This window comes from Rhinolophus sinicus, chromosome 5, assembly GCF_057876585.1.
Source record: "Rhinolophus sinicus isolate RSI-liver-muscle chromosome 5, RSI-T2T, whole genome shotgun sequence".
In the NCBI taxonomy this organism is placed as follows: Eukaryota; Metazoa; Chordata; class Mammalia; order Chiroptera; family Rhinolophidae; genus Rhinolophus; species Rhinolophus sinicus.
Window position 1 is genome coordinate 12142429 of NC_142505.1, and position 18412 is coordinate 12160840.

The 18412-nt window shown below is 45.6% G+C and overlaps 1 long non-coding RNA gene across 1 annotated transcript; it reads left to right on the plus strand.

The window, feature by feature from the left end:
- The first annotated feature begins 7031 nt into the window (after positions 1-7031).
- Positions 7032-11719, plus strand: LOC141567174 (uncharacterized). The gene is made up of 3 exons (XR_016021272.1): positions 7032-9534; positions 10783-10846; positions 11210-11719. It is a non-coding gene; the product is annotated as an uncharacterized LOC141567174 (long non-coding RNA).
- The last annotated feature ends 6693 nt before the right edge of the window (positions 11720-18412 follow it).

An 18412-nucleotide genomic window follows, 5' to 3' on the forward strand; every position in this document is an offset into this window, starting at 1 on the left:
GGCATTGGCTCTTTAATTTCTTATAGAGAAAACATTTCTAAAGGGTGGAATTCTCCTTTGAGAGAGGAACCTGAAAGAAACTGATCTCTGAGTTTTGAATGACATCAACTCTACCCAGATTACTAGGGAAATAGTAGAATTATTTCCTCAGCAGGTTTTAGGAGAATTTGTTTAGACAGATCCAGGAAATATAATTTGATAACTCAGGGTTTATCTCACCCTCCACTGTCAAATTAGAATTTTTTTTCTAGAGTGAGAAATGCAGTCAAGAACTGTGGTATGAGTTCAAGTGTACAACAGCAGAGGACAGACTCATTGGCTTCCTTTCTCATTGGCTGTGGGGGAGCAGGTGCTCTGAGGCTGGAAAAAAGAAGGGGGCAGAGGACCTCCTTCTGAGTCCCTTCCACATTGTATTTGGAGTCTGGGCTTATACCAGGTGAGAGAGACCCTGTTTCTCTGATATAGACTATAAAGGTATTTTGTTTTTATGGCAGCTAGACCCTTGCTTTTAGGGGGGACCCTTGCACCAGCCACAGCAGCATCACCTGGGAGCTTGTTAGATATGCAGACTTTGGCCCCCACCCTACACCTATGGAATTAAAATTCACCTTTTAACAAAATGCACTGGTGATGAGCATACACATCACAGTTTGTATCTGCTTCTTTGAGAAGCCACGGTCTAGAGAAATCTTTTTGTTTGATATTAGAGACAGAGCCTATTCTAGACATAGTTTGGCACTGACCTGGGTTTGAGGCCCAGTACTCTCCATCACTAGCTCCATCCACACCCTTGAATACCTTCCTTTGTCCCAGACACTATGCCAGGCAGTGGGATGCCTTAGCAAGCAAAAGCAGTCTACCTAGAGGAGCTTACAATCAGGAAGTAAATGGATCATTGGAAGTCATCCTGGTGAGCTTCATGATAAGAGGAAATGTCACATGTTGTGGGAACATAGCTAGAGGCATGTACCCTTCTTAAGGGCAGAGCTAGCGTCCCAGAAGCGGTATTTAAACTGAAGCCGGATTCGTGAGCTGTAGTTTTCCAGTTAAGGAAGGTGGTGGTGGGTGGCAAGGGGAAGTGGTGCACCTCCAGCCAAGTGACTGGAGCAGAAGCCACATTGATAGAGTGCGTGCTCCATAAATACTTGTTGACATGAAACAGGATGCCCCATCCCCAACTGTTGGCCAGAGAATAGGGTTGTTTGATTCCCTACTGGAAATACAGCAGTTGTCAGAATATCATCCTCTGCCCTCCAACTTGTGTCCTCTCCTCTGTTTCATGCATTCATCTCAAGTCTTGAAGTGATAGTGGCACCCACAGTTTATCTGCCGTGAAACATGAAGGTACTTTGTGGCTATGAGGTGGTAATTCTGCCATCGTTTTTATTGGAAATGGTGACAAGAAGGCAGTGATTAGCTCTCATTGCTGCCCTGGGATTGCCTTTATGATCGATGGTGCGGCCACTTTTCCTGCCCCTCTCAACTGTCGGTTGGCCTTTTGCTGTGGGATTTATTGGAGTAGGAGGGGTGAGGTGGGGCACGTCCAAGGCTACCTGGATTTATCAACCTGGTTTACCCGCAGAAAATGAGTCGGGTTTCATGATCGATGAGAGACTATTTCTCCTGTTGTGTTCGGTGGCTCCGAAATGTTGATGTGGATGCCAGCAGGCAGACTGAGCTGTGACTGGTTGGCGACATTGAACTTCCACTTTGGAAAAAGACTGACTACAGACAATGTTACTACCTTTGAACTCCCTGTTCTGTAAATTTGTGTAAAATCACACAGGACGGGTCTGGTTCGTCTTCAGGATAGCAATGAAGGAAAGGCTGGCTAACAAGGCAGAGTAAACAAAAATGCTGGTGGCATGTTCAGACATCTTAGCGGATTGTGTTCCAAGCCCTTTAGCAAAGGTCATATATAAATCAACAAGTTAGAATACTTATTTATTAAAGCGGTTGGTGTTGAACTTTGTTTTCTTAGATAGGGGTTTGGTTTGGTTTGGTTTTGAGTCTTGGATGTAGCAGAAGAAAGGGGAGTTCTTTCAGGTGATGGAGGCTGTGGATCCCTGCAACCTCAGATGTTCTCTTACCATCTTATCCCTCTTCCATGGCCAGTGTTGACCCCTCAAGTAGCTCTGCAGAGATCTGGGATGCGAGGAAGGCCAGTTTAAAAGCCACCAATGTGACAGGGAAGATCTGTATTTGGAGCTGTTTGACAAGTAGTTGGACATACGATGCATGCTTTACAGAAACAAGATTGTTCCTGAACAAGACATTCTCTAACCATGGCTTTTCTTTCAGCAGAGACTTGTTCGCATTCAAATGTCCTTTGCAATGAGCCCAAACAATCATTTGGAGCTCTTCAAGTAAAACATGTAGGGAGGACAGGTGGGAGAGACAACAAGCTGGGCTGCAAGTGATCTCCGGTTCTTGGAAGAGCAACAAGGTGAAAGACAGACGTTATCTGGGTTTGTGTCCATGCCAGGAAAGGAAGCAGGAAGGGAACTGCGCACATGGAGTTAAGAGGTCTGAAATGCTTATTCCCAGGAGCCAATGTGGACACATTTTCAAGTGTACTCGGACAACTAGGAGTGTGGAACAATGTCACCAGGATGGCAGCTGCCAGCTTTCCTGTGCCATATGCCTCCTAGAGGTTGTTCCAGATGACATGGTCCCAGGGCCAGAGTCTGAAGTCCAGCAAGGACATGCCTCTAGCCAAGGAGTTACAGCTCATGCACACCCACCTTGGGTCAGCCACCTAAGCTGGAATATCTGGAAGCATTGACCAGGGACCCTGGTATATATGCTCTGATCTTGGCTTCAGGATCAAAAAGACCACAGTGAGGGAAGGATGAGTAGAAGGCCCAAGCATTTGTCTGTGACCAAAGTCCACAGACCCTCCAAAGGCTGCTGACCCTTCTATCCTCATCTCTCCAGGTGGCCGCCATGACTTACCACTGATACACCCAGAAGATCGGTTCCTTGAGTGGTCAAGGATGCTTAGGAGTTTGTATTGTTTAACTAACTGTTCTAGTCTCTATATATTAGTGTGTCCACTCCTCAAGAGTAGGGTGTATGTCTTATTCCTTCAGTTTTCCCAGGAAACATTGTGTTGGATGTTTCACATATGCTTGAGGAGGAATGGAAAAGAGGGTGAGACGGAAGACAGGACTGTGGGTGGATATTGTAGTCTTTATGATTCTGGTCTGTAAGCAATGACCCGCCTTGTGGGCCACCTTCAGTTCTGGCTTGTCCAGCTGTCACACGAGCCAGTAGCCACCCTCTGCTTCAATGTTTGTGCTCATTCTGCTGCTTTGAACATCCCCCACTCCCATCACAAAGTAAGGCGGCAGCAAGCTTTCAAGATTCCCTGCTGGAAAGCTTCAACTCTGATAGCACTTTTTTTCTGTTCATTTGGAAGCACATTCTGGATATTTTCAACATACACAAAGTAGAGAGAATAGTATATTGAAATCTCATGTACATAGTACCCACGTATCAACATTGATTAATATTTTGCTAATCTTGCTTCATCTACATCTACTTTTCTTGCTAAGGTATTCAAAAGCAAATCTCAGTTATTTCACATATATATGACTATATGCTATATACAGAGCATGCCAAAAAAATGTATGTACATTTTAAGAAAGAAAAAAACTGTATTAATTAGGCTGATGGTAACCACTTTGAGCACCTCTTGTAACTGGAGAAGTCAAACGTGACTTGTATTCATCTTTTGTTATCAGTATATATTGAGTATTACAATTTTAGTACAGTTTTTTCCTTCCTTAATATGTGTATACTTTTTTGGCACCCTCTGTATATATGAATATTATACATATACATACATACAGATAAGGACTTTTCTTTTTAACATATCCATAACATATCACCAGATAATCTAATAACTTGTCTTTGTTTAAATTTCCCAGATATCTAAAAAAAAATTCTTTTTATAATTGGTTTGATTAAAATCAGGATCCAAACTAGGTCCACACATTATGTTTTTAAAATAGTACATATCTTTTTTTTTTTTTTTTAATCTATACTAGTTTCTTCTCTCCTGTGTTTTCTGTATTGTCATTTCTTTATTGAAGGAATCAAGTCCTTTGTCCCACAGAATTTCCCGTTTTCTGGATTTGGCTTCTTCCTTCTTCAGACTGTTGTTTAGTATGTTCCTCTATCGCCTGGATTCCCTGTGCACTGGTAGCCATATCCAGATGCCTGATGAAACCCAGGTTGAATTCTCTATGGCAAGCGTGTTTCTTAGGGAGTGTTGCTGTAAACTTGCAAGTACCTTGTATTAGGAGACACATATGCCCCTGGCCACTTTTGTGCACATGCTTATGAAATGCACGCTGTTGTTTTCCTTCAACTTAATATACGTATCTTGAGTCACGATCTGGTCCCACTTGTAGGTTCTTACCGTTAACTTTCGGTTTTAGCCCAGAACCATCATGAACCACCGTGGTGTCCCAGCAGCTGAACCCTCTTGAGATCAGCAGGTGTCACATAAGAGATGAGTCCTGACGTTTCATGTATTGTCCATGTTTCTCGTCAGACCCTGCTGTTGATTTTTAACCTCTCATGCAAAGGCGATATTCTGCTCGGAAGGAAGCAGTGCCTGGCATTGAAAAGCTGGTTGTGTTGCACACTCGTCCTCAGAGCTCCAGGGCGTCAGGCATGTTCTTATAAACAAAGTAACCTCATTCACGCACGTGAGTTATTGATACCAGTAAGCAATTTGTAAGCTTGCATGCATTCGTTAATAAAAATTCCCAGTTACATCTAAACAAGTTTGCATAAATTGATTAACAACCATTCCTAGCTGCATTAATACCTAATTATCACCCTGGAACTCACAGCTATAGTTTTGGGAACTAGATCCAAAAAATGTCCTCCATCCTGCCAAGACTTCTGTTGGGTCTCCAGAAATTCAGGCAGATACTTCAGGGCTATGGTATCTCAAAGCACAATGCTTCTGCAACTGCAAAGCCCTAGGCAATTGCTAGATTAGCCCAGGTTCTTCTTGCCTCCTTTCTTCCTACCCAGGAACCAGGGAAGTTGTTTTCATTTGTTAGGTAAGGTTAACCCAACTACTAAGATTAAATGGATTAAAATTCTCACAATCAGGGGCTTAGAATTCACAGACAGCCTCCACGTCCATTGTGCAGACCTGTCTTGTGGAGACATAATCCATTCACAGAGGGGATGGCATTGCTCTTCCGGGTGCATTTTGAGTTTTATGAAGATTTGCTTGGGAATCTGGAACGTCAGGCACTGGCAGGGACCACGTGCCAATCATACCCAAGGGCGATCGTCTCAGCAGAAGAAATCGGTGCTGTTCACTGTGCTCCTGGAGTCCTACCTGAGTTAGACCCTGGCCTTGGCTTTGGTTGATCGTACTCTTCTGGCTGCATTGAGAGGTTGAATCCAGAGTGAGCTTCTGGAAGAGGGCCACATAGTCACAATCAGCGGATTAATCCTTACACGGGTGTCCAGGCCCTTCTTCAGGTCCTGGGTCAAGCTATTTTTGTGCCTCAGTTTTCCCACTAGCACGGGAATAACAGCAGCCTACTTTGAAGGAAAAGAAAAAAATGATTGGAAAAGCCAAGTGAGCATGTTTACCAACACATTACTCACAGTTCCCTGAACCGGCGTGCTCTGGTCCACCACAGGGAAAAGTTTTATTTACTTCTCCATAATCAGAAAACACTCACCTCCAATGGCTTTGCCAGCTCCCCACCTTCCAGATTGAGTCAAACTGCATTGGTAGGAAATTGCTAGGGAAGCCGGCCGTGCGACAGTGAACAAATGTCTTTGTGAGAGAGGAAGGCTGCCCTGTGCAGTAGCTAATGGGCCTGCTCAGTGGAATTTTTCTCCCTTTCAACCAGACGGAGCCTTGCTCCTTTCTGGCAGGCAGGCAGGCCTACTCTTCCAAGTACGCAGGAAAGTTCTGTTTTGACAAGCACACACATTCTTTTTCAGAAAGCCACAGAGGCAAACGCCTTTGTTGCAGACAGACCAACTCCCTTCCAGCCCAGGAGGTGAAAACCCTTTCATGAGCCACATAATGGGAGAAGCAGTTGCTCTGGCTGGTGCAGTCCCTGAAAAGTACATAACTTCCATTATGTGGCTTCCACATACGGAATGTACTTCCCCTCACAAATTCAAACACTGGCACGGCTGTTTGTCCAGCACTGGGCCTGGCAGGGAGCAGGAGGTTGGCAGGAGTCATGAGGCATTTTTCTTTGGGCTTTGGTTTCCTGGCCAATTGAATCCAGTCCAATTATTGTCCCAAGGTTCTGCCAGATAAAACAAGGAGAGAGCTTTTCTAGATGCCTGGTGACTAAGAGATGGGGGAGGGAAGGCACAAGCTGAATGGGGGGTGGGGTCCCCAAGTCCCAGCCATGGCCATGGCTCAGGAGCCCCCTCCCCAAGAAAGGGCTCTGACTCTGCCCCATGGAATGCGCAGTGGCCTCCAGAGACCTTGCCCTTCAGGCAAATGCCTGTCACGCAGGCCGTTCTCACCCTGGCCCAGACCCTGGTCTTAGCACCCTTTGTGACTGAAAGTCCAACTCCCTGGAACATTGGGGTGGCGTTTTCGGCGATCTAATCCCATTGGCGATATTCAGTATTCTGAGCAGAGTCAGCCCTACCCAGAAGCGATCTAGAAGGCTGCTTCCCTGAGCCAGCATCATGAACGGTACGAGATACTGGCCACTTCCAAAGGACCTCCCTGAAATGCCCGTCTACTGTGCGTGAACTTCGTACTGTTGCAACCATTAATTGGGAATCATGTTAAAATCACAACTATGTCCTAGTTAAAATGCAGAAAAGCATGTAGGCAAATTACAAAATGTACTAACTCCCCGGGGGGACTAGTAGCTACTCCCCGTCCCTCCTTCCTGAGGAACGGCTGCATCTCTCTGAGAGGACACAAGGGACACGTGTCTGCTCTAGGAACTCCTCACATCGTCCTGGTTTCTTGTTCATCTCACTTCTCTTAACGGTCCACGAAGGGCCTCCTTCCACATCAGTCTAAGTAAACCCACATCAGATTGACCATTTTCTAGTGTCTGAGCTTAGGCACTAAATTTAGAAGTTGTTCAATTTCCAGTATGTAGAGTATGGAGACTTTCTGTCTTGGTTACAAGTCAGCAACTCTATTTCTGCTGCTCTGTTATTTCGGTACCTAAGTGTGATTGCATTGATTTGTGAAATGTTGAAAATTCAGAAATTCAGGAGGAGCTCACATCTCCTGAAGCGTAAGGGCTCCGTGATATTGCTTCTTGCATGTCTTTGTAGGCCTCCTAGGAAGTGCTTGTGTCCAACCCTGCAGAGATGGGGTGGCGTGAGAAGGTGAGCCCTTGCTTATGATGGGCAGGACAAGGGACATCACCCAGGCTGCTGGGTGCCCAAGGATTCTGATCACTGAAGGCCCTTTCCTCTGTGGTCACTTTAGGTCTCCCACAATCAAAGGCTCCTTTGGTTCTAACAATTTTTCTCTGACCACAAAATGTGGCTTTGCCAATGCATGATGCTTAATTATTCCAGTTTCAGTAAGTCTAAGTCACACCCTTGTCTTGTTGTCTCCCAGTTCTCAAAAACCCAACCTGAAGAGGATTTGAGACCAGGGTTTAGGGTCCATGCAGGGAGGAAGGTTCGTGCTTTTAAGCCATTCCTACCTCTACATAAATGTGTAAAGAAGAATTAAAGAAAAAACAATGTACTAGGAAGCTTAAGGTCTCTCGCTGATTTTCACGTTTATTTTTTTAAATGAAGGAAAGCAGGACAGGGAGAACTGTGAGGTTCACAAGTGGAAAGGGACAAAGGGGAGACGGATGCCAGGTTAAGCCAGAACCACTGGCTCTCATGGTCTGGCAGAAGCAGAACTGGATGTCATCTGCAGTGGCCAGAATGCTGCACGAGCCTTCGGGGCCCTCATGTGCCCTGTTGGCAGCTCAGCCAGTTTCACTTCTGAGACCAGGCCAGAGATGACCTCAGGCAGTGACCAAGTTCAAGGTGCAGTTTCTTAATGTGGGCACAAATCCAGGGGCAGAAGTAGAGGCCAAAATGGCAGATAGAGACAAGAATGAGGTGCCTGGAAGCCGGAGTAGAAATAAGATAAGAAGGATCTTGACAGCGAATAGTCTAGGCAGTTGCTGGAAGCTTCCCTTTCTCCGTTGTCAGCTGCCTAGACTATGGATGGTAAGATGCTGGGACAGACAGCTGGGTTAGAAGAAGCAAGAAAGCAACCATATTCCCTTAGTGAGAGCTGCACACAGAGGAGGGTGTCAGGTAAAGCTTTGTGAATGAATTAACACTCAAAGACTATCATTTTTAGCCTTTTGTGGCTTTTTTTTAAGGAGTGTGCTCCCCTGTCTTCTGCAGCCCTACCATGGTTACTTGGTCCAGACTCATCCCTGAGCCAGATAAAGACAGCGGCTGTAAATGTGACAGAAATTCATCCAGTGGCACACGTTCAGCATCGGGATGCCCATGGGAGGCCAGAGGACTATTCCCCTAACCAAGGCCTGTCTTGCTCTTCTTCTGCCTTGTTTCCAAAGCTCATTTATTGATTCAATAAATAGTTATGGAACAATTACTCTATGCCTTGTGCCACGCTAGGCATGGGGTGTACAGAAGTAGACAAGACAGAATTCGTCCTTCTCCTCATAGACATTATAGGTGGGGATTTCAGACAGAAATGGGGGCAAACCAACAAAAATAATTACAAATTATTACCAATATGATCATGGTTTTGAAGACAAAGAACAGGATGCTATGAGTGAGGAAGGAAAAGTGGGGATATCTTCTTCAAAAGAGGAAATCCAAGAAGGTCTCCCTGGAGAAATGGCATTTAACTGAGCCCTGAATGAAAAGTAGGATCCAGAGTCATGAGGAGGGGAGCGAGCATGCAGGCAGAGGGAAGAGCTCAGGTGATGGCACCTGAGTCAGGAACAGCTGCAGACATCGCAGAACCAAAGCAAGGTCATCATGGCTGGAGCAGTGAGAAGGGGAGAGAATGGCATGAAAGCGGTGAAGTAGGTCCTAATAGTTTGAAATCACTGGTAAAGAATCCTCAAGGACTTGGAAGATTTGAAACAGGGAGAATGATGCAATCTAAGCTACATCTTAAAATGCTCACTCTGGCAGCTGTACAGGAAGAGAAGTAAGGACCATTGCATAATTCAAGATAAAAGACGATGATGGGAAGGATGCTGAGGAGTCCGGATCTCGGGATGTGGTGGAAGTTTAAATCGACAGGATATGGAAATGGGCTCAATATGACACCAGGGCCTTTATCTAAACTTCCACCACCTTTATAGGCTTCTCCAGGAGCCCAGGAAGCTGACTCAGGCGTTGGTGCCCAGCTTCTAATCCACACCACTCCCCACCTGTATATACCTGCTCTCCTTAATTCCCATCTTTACTGAGCCCCTGAAGCCTCTCTTTTTTGTCTTTAATCCCCTGGGTCCCATTGTGTGTCTGGATGGCAAATGTCAAGCTTTACCCTGACACCTACTCCAGGTGAGTATGGCTCTTGCTATTCACCTTATGTCCCTACACTGCGAGCATGATATGTCCCCACCCTACTGCAGCACCTGTTGGCCTAACTGGCGGGCTCACTTACTTCCCAACCCTGGGCAGCTCTGCTTTTCCAGAATGTTCCTTTTAGTGACATTATCCTCCTAGCCATTGACAGGGTCTGCTCCAATCTGGATGCATCCCTTGGATCCATATGCTGTTGGTCTCCTCGTTTCTGAGGCCCTTTCCATCCTTGAACTCTTGCTCTGTGTTGTGGCCTAAGTTAGGGGCTCCCTTCCTGCTCTCCTTCTAAGACAACATTAATCCAAACCAAAACCAGGCTGCCACATCCCCTTGGCCTGCTGGCTTCTTCTGTCCTGGGAGGCACACTGAGTTAGTGGCAGGGAGGCTACCACCTGAATGTATTATCTGGCCTCATCTTGGCCAGAACATAGTTCTTCCAATGTGGTGAGATGCTGGCCTGCCACGTTACCACACCCACCATTGGAACAATGGGAGTGTTATACGATGAGTATACTAAGGAACACAGACCTGTGCAGGCTGGCTGGAGCGTGTGTGTGGTGGGGTAGGGGGCACACGTACATTTAACCATGTGTATTCATAGAAGACTACAATGACACTGCTGTTCTTTTCTTACAATTATTTTATTACATTCATCTGAGGCTGTACACATTTGAATTCATGGATTCAAATTCAAAGATATGGAGAGACCATTATTATTGGGTAGTTATAAACCAATCACAATGTGACATATCCCTAGGTTGGTTCTATACCAATCTCACTTTCATCTTCCTGCATAGCTTTATTCAGGTGCCCTTCCGAAAGAAAGAAAGAAGGACACACACACACACACACACACACACACACACACACACACACAGAGAGAGAGAGAGAGAGAGAGAGAGACTTCAAGAAAATGTGCGCAACTCTCACAGTTTCCACCTCCCAAAGCTAATCTTTCCTTTTTCTTATGGTTTATAATTCCTTACTTTTTGTATCAGTTATCTATGGTCACAATGATGCCGCATAAGATACAACTTCAAAATCTATAACAAGCTTCTATTCACATCACGAGTCTGTGTGCTGGCAACTTAGCCTGAATTGGCTAAGCAGGCCTAGTCTCAGAACTCATTCACATATCTGGAAATTCTCTGACTATTGGCCCATCTTGGCTAGGATGACTCTGATGATTCCACTCTGTTCCCATTTTTGTGTCCCATCCTCCAGCAGGCTAGACTGAGCATGTCATTGTGGTGGTGACAGAAGACAAGAGCAGAAATGCAAATGGAAACATGTAAGTACTCTTTCAAGCACCTGCTTGAGTCATATCTACTAACATCCCATTGGATAAAGCAAGTCACATGGCTGGATGGGGAGAGAGAGAGAGAGAGAGAGAGAGAGAGAGAGAGAGAGAGAGAGAGGTCACTAGAGGTCATGGCAAAGTGCATGACTCCAAGGAGGGGTGAAGAACTAGGGCCAATGTTGTGATCCCTCTACCACACCTACAATACTCTCCTCCTCCCCCTCCCCCTCCCTCTTGCCCTCCTCCTTCTTTTATTTGCTTCTTGGGTGAAAAAAGAGAGCTCATATGATTAGGAATTCAGTTTGATTTTATATGGAGGATCACTGACAATGTTTCCCTTTATATTTTTTAAAGCTAACAACAACAACAACAACAACAAAAACAAATAATCCAATTAAAAATAGGCAAAGGACCTGAACTTCTCTCACGAAGAAGTACAAATAGCCAACAGAGATGAGTATATGAAAAGATGCTCAACTTCACTAGCTATCGGAAATGCAAATCAAAACCACAATGAGATACCACCTCACACCTGTCAGATGGCTATCATCAATAAGTCAAGAATAACAAATGTTGGAAAGGTTGTGGAGAAAAAGGAACCCTCATGTACTGCTGGTGGGAATGTAAATTCGTACAGCCACCATGGAGAACAGTACTGAGGTTCCTCAAAAAATTAAGAATAGAGCTACCATATGACCCAGTAATCCCTCTTCTGGATATCTACTTGAAAAATGTGAAAACATTTATTCATAAAGATATATGTACCCCTATGTTCATTGAAGCATTATTTACAGTGGCCAAGACATGGAAACAACTGATTATTGAACAAAGATATGGTATATTTATATGATATATATATATATATATATATATATATATATATATATATATATATATATATATATATATATATAATGAAATACTACTCAGCCATAAGAAAATATGTACTATTGTCATTTGTGACAACATGGATGGACCTTGAGAATATTATGCTAAGTGAAATAAATCAGACGGAAAAAGTCCAAGAACCATATGATTTCACTCATATGTGGGATGTAAAACTGAAAGCAACAAATGAACAAGACAAACAAACAAGCCAAAACTCATAGACACAGACAACAGTATGGTGGTTACTAGAGGGAAAGGGGGTAGGGGGAAGTAGAAGAAGGTAAAGGGGGTCAAGTATATGGTGACAGAGGAGGCTAAACTCTGGGTGGTGAACACACAATGCAACATACAGATGATGTATTATAGAATTGTACACTTGTAACCTATACAATCTTATTAACCAATATCACCTCAATCAATTTAATAAAACTAAAAAAAAATAAATTTACATACAGTAAAATATATCTTTCTAGTGTAGAGTTGTATGATTTTTAACACTTGCAAAGACTTGTGTAATCACTACCACAAATAAAGATACCGAACAGTTCCATCACCCCCCAAAATTTCCTCAGGTCACTGACAGTTGAGAGCTCAATGTCTGGAAGCTACATCCCATACAAAACGAGTGGTTTTGCATGAAAAGAGAATTTTAGCAATACCTCTGGGATAGTCTGAGATGTAACTCAGTAAAATGGCCTAGTCAAAAGAGAAAGCCATCCGATTGAAGACTTTGTGAATACTATAGTAACAAACAATTTAAAAATCTTCAAGGCAGAGTGATCTCAGCTTGAAGAGACCCCACCACTACAGGAAAATCTAAATCCCTGAAGGGTTTGAGCACATTTTCAAAGGGAGAGAGAGAACTAGAATAAGAACGCATGTCTCTAGTTCAGTTCGGTGTTCTTCCTGTTGCTCAAAGCTTCTTTGGCCACTGACCACTCACCTCCCCTGTAATGTTCATCTCTGCTCTTTTTATTTTCCTATCATCTGGCCCAGTGGGAATGGACTGGTCTCTCAGAGCTCTTTTTTCCTAATTCTGAAGGCGTTGTTTTTCTCCAAGGAACCTTATTTGCTACTGACTGATTTGAGGTGACTCCCCTAGGTTTGCAGAGGGAGCAAGGTTTTAGTTCCTGGAAAATGTAATACATAATTTGATCTTTGCTACTTTACTGAACTTCTACTGTGTTTGCCTTTCCTTATCTCATTGCTCTCCCAGCTGCCAGGTAATTTGATCTGGGTTTGTCTTATCAGTCCTAGGCCAGCAAGCAGGTGATGAGTGATGGGCTAGGGAGGCAGCTGTCTCTTCTTTGAGGCCACTCACATTTTTGGAAGGGACTGTGTGAGTAGCAGTTGCTGGAAATGGAGGCAAAACTCACTCCCACGTTTCTAAGTCCAAGGCCTGTTAGTGTTCTTTTGTCACTGTTTCCTCCAACTCACTTAGAGGTGACTTTCTCCTTGAGGGTTCTTGGTAGTTAAAGGGCTGTGCAGTGGCCGGGTTGCTGTGGATCTCTTCCCAGAGGACAGCATTTCTTCTGGCATGACCTTGGTTGATCTTAAAACAATAGGTTACACTTATAAATCACATTCAGTCTCAAACAGAGTGTGGAATGGTGTAGCCAGTGGATTCATCAACCTTCTGACAGAGAAGCTCTGCCAGTACCATGGTGGTGCTGCCCGAGGTCACCTGGCTGGGTCTTGAGCTTCAGATGAGAGATTAAAGGATCAAGGAGAAGCTGTTGAGTGATGGCATCTGACCCACTTAAACCTGTTATACTCTCTTCAAGAATCTGATATGTCCCTTTGACAGGAGTCGCTTGTGAGTGGTGCCTCTTCTGCACAACTGTGGGGGAAATCCCTCCATTTCTGCTGGAACAAAAAAGTAAGCAGGGAAAATGGAATCTGGACTAATGGATGTCCAGACCCTGCTGGACAAAGCCCCGTAATGATGAAGCTATTAGGCTGATTCTGGAGGACACTGTTACCACCGCGGCCTAAATACGAGCTCTGACAATCAGGTTCGCAAACTCACCCTAGAGAAAGTGCCACATACCTTATTGCTGAGTGTCACTACGGTCACCTTCTAAGTCCTCCCCTTGGGAAGCTATGTGCTGACGCCAGTGCCTAGTCCACCCTTCAAAGCAATTTGGGAACTCTTTTTCTGGAATGGCCATCAGAGCTGTCGTCATATTACCCTTGATGTCCTGAATGTCATCAAAATTTCAATATTTCCTTTATCTTCCGGTAAAGAAAGAAGTCATTAGGGGCCAGATCAGGTGAGTAGGGAGGGTGTTCCAATACAGTTATTTGTTTACTGGCTCAAAACTCCCTCACAGACAGTGCCCTGTGAGCTGGTGCATTGTTGTGATGCAAGAGCCATGAATTCTTGGCGAAAAGTTCAGGTTGTCTAACTTTTTCATGCAGCCTTTTCAGCACTTCCAAATAGTAAACTTGGTTAAGTGTTTGTCCAGTTGGTACAAATTCATAATGACGAATCCCTCTGATATCAAAAAAAGGTTAGCAACAGCATTGCAACAAGTTCATGAACTTAATTGTCAGACCTTCGTAAAAAGGTACCCAGCCTGTCTACTTGACACCTCAGCATCCTGCTCCTTGGGGATATGATGTCACAAAACAAGTCAACCATCATTTAGGGGAGTCATTTCAAGTTTTCCCATCTCTGCTCCCCAGCTCACTTTTCCTCTGCTGCTGTCACCAGGATGTCAGCACCCAAATTAGTGCAAGGCCCCAACCCAAGCAAGCATCAACTGAATTGTCAGCCCAGTGAATGACCCCCCCTGGGGACCTGCTGTTTTAGCCCTGCCCCAGCTGTCACCTTCCGGTGGCCTTCCACTTTCCCCAGGCATGCAGAGCTGCTGAAAACAGCAGTCAGCTTCTCCCTGAGGAAGAAAAAGCTGTATGCAAGGTCAGGTAAACACAGAGCCCGAGAAAGCTCTCCCCTCCCCCATCCCACGTATGCTGCGTCTTATCTGCACTCCAAGCTAAGGACCTCTAAATCCAGTCACAATAATAATCCTGGGATGGCAGGAAAATGTTCAGCCCAGAAACCACGTCCTCTGCGGTGCCACAGCCAGCACCAGTGAGGGACACGGAGTTAAATTGAAAAGGAATTTGAATGACAAAGTGACATGGTGTCCACCTCTCTAATGATGGGACAAGTTGGTCTTCCGTCACTGGCAAGGCAGAACTGCCAGGCACAGATCTGTATTTAAAAGCTATTTCGCATGGTTTTAAGTCACTAGCTCAGCTCAATATCTAAAACAAAGAGAATGAATTATGGAACAGGACGAAGGGAGCTTGTTAATTGTCCCACTGATACACTGTGAAATAGAGCTTTATTCTAAGAATGGTATATCCTCAGGGCTTTCTCTGAAGAGACGCTGACAAATCCAAATGTCCTTCTGTTCCCTTTTCCCCCTACTTTACTGCTTTTTCCATACACATTTACAAAATATGTGTATTTCACGGTATATCTGTGTCTACATGACGGGGGGTGCAAGGAGAGGGGGGTTGAAGTCTGTTATTCTCTTTCCAGCTTCCTTGACAACAAAGGGTGCTTGCTGATGTCACTGATGAACATACACAGAGACACACAAACGTACATGCACACACGTATTGCATTGTGTACAGCCTGTCTGTACATATTGTAGAGACATCCATGCAGGCTGTTAGCGATTGTCCATACTGGTGAGTGTAGGCCATCTCCAATTGGAACCCAATAAAATAATCATGATAATTTTTCCTTCACGCATCACCTTTCATCAGGGAGGATGAAAGGACTTCACAAACCCAGGGTTCCTCTTTGATCCGGGCTCCTATCTGGTGCATCAATCTCCATTGTGTATTCTGCCCTCACCCTGCAGATGGGCCTCCCATTGATGGTAATTGAACTTCCATATGCAGAGCACCAAGAGGCCAGCCTGACCAGAGAACCTCCTGTCAGCTGCCAGGAGGGAGAGGGCTGCTTCCTGAAAGGCTGTGGTTATTGCTGTGCATTTGCAACAGGGCAGGGATTATAAACTTGGGGAAAGAGGGAAGGCATTCTTAGACTGCAACTTTAGTTTTGAGAGAGGGGTGCATGAGGTAGGTGGAGAAACATTCCAGGCAACGATGAAACAAATCTCCAGAAAGTAGGTGTTGCCTAAGGCTCTGCTCTTAGCTGTCTTATCCACACCCAGGATTTTAGCTATTAGCTCTATGGGAAGGACTCCGAAATACACATCCCAGGCTCAAACTCTCCCTTGGGTCTAGCCAGGCATCTCCAGCTGTCTCCTGGGCCCTTCCATCCACACATTTCACTGGAACATCAAACTCAACTTCTACCAAGTATAACGTATGATTCTTCCTCCTCCTTCACTCTCAAATAACTCCCTTCCCTGACTTTCCTACATGTAATTGCTGGAGTTACAGGAAGTTAGTCAAGGTCTGTGTTCTCATGGAGCTTGTGTTTCAGATAGGCAGTGGAGAGAGGGAGAATGCAATAAACAGGTAATAAACGAAGGAAAGAAATATCAGGGAGTGATGGGTTAGGTTGTGATAGGTTAGGGGTGTGGACCTCTTCAGACAGAGAAATCAACACCAGTTTCTCGAGAGAAGTGATCAGGGAGAAAACCGTTCCAGGGGGAGGGAAGGGCCAGCAGCAAGATGCCAATACAGCAACGAGAGTTGCCTGTTTGTGGAACAGGAGAGGTGCTGGGCTGCTGCAGTGTGATAAGAGGGCAGATGGGGGAGATGAGGTGGGAGAGGTGGGCAGGGACCAGGTGAGGTGACATTTGCACATGGGCAGCAGAGTTTGGCTTTTAATCCAAATGCCATTCAAAGCCAGGAGGGATTTTAGCAGGGGCGACGGGAGCTGACGTCCATTGCTGGCATCTCTCAGCTGAAGCTTTAAATCACTTTGACTCCTCTCCGTGTCACACACCTCTCTTTCACACAGGCAGTGTCTAACAGGGAATGAGGGCAAGCTTTTGGCAACCCTCCAACTCCCTGCATCTCTCCTCCAGGCTCCTGGACAGAGTCCTCTGTGCTCAGAAAGGCTGGCAGCCAATGGAAAAGGAAGCATCCCTTTTGTGACCACTGGGGAAGCACCAGATAGCCTGAAGGCTGTGAATGGGGCTTAGGCTAGGGGACCAAAGTGTAGCTTTCTGATACTCTGAGAATTTAAGGCTTGGGATCCACCTGTTCAGGTATGCCTGTTGGGGGAAAGGGGTGAGAGCGGGATGGTCAGATGGAGGCTGGTTGGTATACCCATTCTGCAGCTGCTGTGACTATTGGCCGCTAAGGGGTCACATCTGCTCCCTTCTTCAGAGAATTGCCCTTAGGAGCCTACGTCTCCTCACCAGGGGCAGCAGGGAGCCCATGGCTGACTGGCACGGGGGTACAAAAGGCCAGCCCCTTACCTCTGGGTGGGGCAGCTCTGCGATGCAATTCATGCGTCAGAGCTCCCATGGGATCAGGCCAAAGTAGTTTCCAGCTGAGACCCATCCTGCTCTGTGCTCCACTGCATCCAGCCCCTGCCTCTTCTTCCCAAGAGCATTCTCTCAACAAGAGACATGCCCTCGATCACCTCCAGGCTCTGTTTCTGGGGAAGGTAACTTAAGACAAGGGGAGATAGAGCCAGACCTTTCCAGGAGCCCTGACTCAAGCTTTCTGTGAAATGTTTCATTTACCTTTCTCTTTGAAATCCATTCATTTACTCAACAAATACATTGAAGCATGTGCCATATAGTCGGGCACAAGAGAAACCAGATGGGCACAGCCCATGCCCTTGTAGAGCTTTCTAACCAGAGGGGAAGGCAGACATTAGACAGGTAAATGCATTCATTTGGTACCTTGTGGCCAGGTGGGTCTTCCTCCTTGTAATGGGATTGTTTGCCTCCACAGTAGGAGTGAACTGGGCAAAAGAGCCTTTCTTCTGTTTTCGGAGCTGCCAGGGTGTAGGTGGGATGAGGGGCTGAATGGCATGAAGTTGACTCTCGTCAGTGAACCCACAGAGGGAGCAGCACTTAAAGGAATGAGGACCCGGCAGGAAGTCCTCTGAGGTGCTCATGTCTCCTTTTTCTAATCATTTTACAGTTTTTAAAAACTTGCTCTCTCTAGCCTCTCAGGAGGGTCGCCAGCCCACAGAGGACATGGCTGCCTCCAAGGAGAATCTGGCCAGGATTTTAAGCCCCAGCCCGCAAAATCCCAAACAACTTAGGACCAGCCCATGCTGCTGCAAGCTGAGAGTCCTCTGCAGTTCTCATGGCTAAAGCTGAAGGTCCAGCCATCCCTGGGCTTTTACATGCAGCCCATGTCCTGCCAAAGAATACTTTCTGCCCCAGGACCAATTGCTGGGCTGAGGCTTTTCTGTGGCCATGGGCTCCCCTGTTCCTGAGGGCTCTAGTCATCTCCTGTGCCTCAGTTTCCTGCTAGGAGGAGGGAAAGGAGAATTGTGGGCTAATGCCTGTTCAAGTCACACTGAGGGGTGCAGCCTGAGGAAGCCAGCCTCCCAGAAAGGCAGCCGGATTCCAGAATCCTCTGTTAGTGTTTGCTAATGGAGATAATTTGGGGTCACGTGTGTGCACCCTGTGCAGTCACACAGGGCTCCCCACTTCGCAGGACCTCGTGCTTCGTTCAGTGCTCTGCTATTGCTGTCTTGAAATTCTTAAT